The sequence below is a fragment of the Oryzias melastigma genome, linkage group LG17 (genome assembly GCF_002922805.2).
Source record: "Oryzias melastigma strain HK-1 linkage group LG17, ASM292280v2, whole genome shotgun sequence".
Classification (NCBI taxonomy): Eukaryota; Metazoa; Chordata; class Actinopteri; order Beloniformes; family Adrianichthyidae; genus Oryzias; species Oryzias melastigma.
The window spans coordinates 9,630,161-9,632,906 of record NC_050528.1 but is presented as its reverse complement, the minus strand read 5'-3'; the positions used below and the strand labels follow the sequence as shown (position 1 = coordinate 9,632,906).

Here is a 2,746-nt window from a genome sequence, read left to right as displayed (position 1 = left end):
TTAGCCAAAACAGCTACAATGTAGCTGAAACATAAGGTAAATGCCAAATTATCTTTAATAAATGTTAAAATGTTGCTTAGCCCAACGTGAAATATGAAACTCTGATGCTAAAACCTGGAATAATCAAGAGGATGGGGATCTGAATCACCAAAAAACTCTCTTCCTGAGCCAAAATGAACACATTGAGAGAGCACATCAGCTCTCCATCACGACAGTAACAGAGCCTTTGGCTGCATGTGTAGGTTGCCTTGCTCAAAAGCCGCAGTCACTGATCTGAAGCGAGGTACTCTCACTCACAGTCCCTCACCCACAGAGATGCTGTTCCCACACAGAAGCATGAGAGGGAAAAACGCTCCAACTCCCACCCAGTCCAGAGAGTTATCTAAGCAGGACGAGGCCGTCCAGTCTCCCAGAAGACACGGTTAAAAATAAAAACACCTCTTGATCTGTGAGTACACACAGCAGACAAACAGATATCTGGGGTTGGTTTAAATGGCTTCCATCACTACCAAAAAGGCCAGTCGCAGCTCATTTGGCGTGGCTTTCACCTACAGTGCAATCCATCACACTTTAATCAGACTAATAAAGTCGCAAGGGCAAAGAAGTGGAAGATGGGTGCTGGAGGGCAGGGAGGCTGGAAGGACAGAAGCACCTTTATTGATGGCTTTACAGTAGCTTCACATGCAGTCGTTCTGCAGATCTTTTCATTTTTCACCTGTTTATTTACCAAATCAATAGGAGGCAGGTCTCACTGAAAACAGATGAACAGTAGATTCACAAACTGAAGCGATCTGTCACTCTGCTGCTGTGGGAGCTCTGTTATGCTGCCACTCCCTTATCTGCAGTCATCAGGGAAGACCAGACTTAAATAATCTGACAGTTCAGATCAGAGTTCAACTCACACATGGGTAAAACGCACGCCCAGAGCGCGCGTCTGCACACAAAGACACAACGCCGCAGACAATGGCCATCCAGCAGAGGGAGCAGTGCCGATGCAGGCTGCAGGTCATTGCTCACATCAGCCACATTTAATCTTGTTCTCTCCTGCTCTCTTGAGTCAGGTAGTCGTTCTGCTGTGTTTGTTAGAAGTCGGTGCTTTCATACGACTTGAACACCTACTGAAGCGCTAAAATCTGCTGTTGTGGGGCCTCGCGCATGAAGAAAATAGAGGACTGCTTTGATTTTTAAAGGCCGACTCAAATAAAACTTGTTTTTTTTTACCGTGTTCTTGTACTTGTGGACATATTTAAATAAAAACTTTACTAAAACAGCGTTTGGAGTATTTCTTTATTTAAATAGTTGTGAATGCCACTCTGAAAAAGGGAAACTTTGGATCAATTAACAAAATTCCTTTGTGTTAAAAAAAAAAACACAAAAAAAAACAAAGAATTAAGATTTATATAAAGACAAAATATGATCAATCTTTTTGCCCTGTAAGATAATCGGAGCCCGAATTGATGTTTAAATGGCATTCTATGGGAAAAAAGCTCATGTAATGTTTCTTCAATGGAATTTTTATTAAAAAAAACAGAAACAACATTTTCAAATCAACAACTTTTATTCATTAAATCTTAATCATAAAAAAATTACTGATATTTTTTGGCGTTTTGAAACTAAATTTCTTGTAGTGGCATTTTATTTTGAAAATAGATTTTTTTCAGAAACAGGAAGCTTAAAAAATGCCAACTTCTGCCCAGTTCAGACCGGCCTTTGAAAATATTGTCACACTAGCGTGCCGTGAGAAACTATTCATTTTCACTGATCTAAAAATCATTTTCTATCACCAGGAGATCAGCTTTTTATCCCAACAAGCCCTGATAAAACACTGAACAGTTAGGAATATAAAAGAGCATAAAATACTTTTTTTTGGTGTTTATTTGATTCCAATAAAGACTTTTTTAATAAGATTGATGGTCCCCCGATTTAGCCACAGCTAGCTGTTTTTTGCAAAAGTTCCGCCCTTCCAACTGTCTCCACCAATCAGGCTTAATCAGTCTGACCAATCAAAAGTTGGCAATATCCTCACTTTTTTGTTGGCTCATAAAGTCTCACAGTTCCAACAAAAATAAAAAACTAAAACTCGTGTTTAGCGTGTAGCTTTTAGCGGGATCCGGTGTCAAAAGTGAAAAACATAATGACGCTCAGAGACGTGAGTTTGTCCAGCATCAGTTTTTGGACTGCATCTCCCATAATGCATTGGGTTTAAGTCAAAACACTATGCTACAAAAATTAAACGATTTATTGACCAAAAGTAACCAAAACATGTTTAGTTAAAGTTACATTTTGCACCAAGATGAAATAAAAATGTATAAAAATCACCTTTGTGTAGTTACAATTGAAGATACTTTTTTGAGTTTAAAAAACAAGCATAAAAAAAATCAGTTTTTGGAAAGAATATATTATTTTTTTGTGAGATCACATCAAATTGCATGTTAATAAAATTATTAATAGAGGCAAAAACAATTACTTGAGCAAATTTTTCAACTAATTTAGTTTAGATGAAAACTATCACAACTTTTATTACAAGATTTAGGAAAAACAGCCACAACTTCCAGCTTTTCAGCCTGAATTATAACAAAAAATTGTTACAAACTAAAGAGTTTCTCCTGTTTTACGAATTTGGATGCTGGTGTGCCGCAGAATTTTTGTCAAGAAAAAAGTGGCTCAAAAAAGGCCGATCTAATTTAAACCGGTTTGTGGACCACCGATCTAATTAACTACTGCCGCTCTGCAGAAACTATGTCCC

General features: G+C 37.9%; 1 protein-coding gene across 3 annotated transcripts in view; it reads right to left on the bottom strand.

Annotated features, from left to right (window-relative positions):
• Positions 1 to 2,746, bottom strand: part of clcn2a (chloride channel, voltage-sensitive 2a) — an 83,124-nt gene that overhangs the window by 39,569 nt on the left and 40,809 nt on the right. The window lies entirely within an intron of this gene.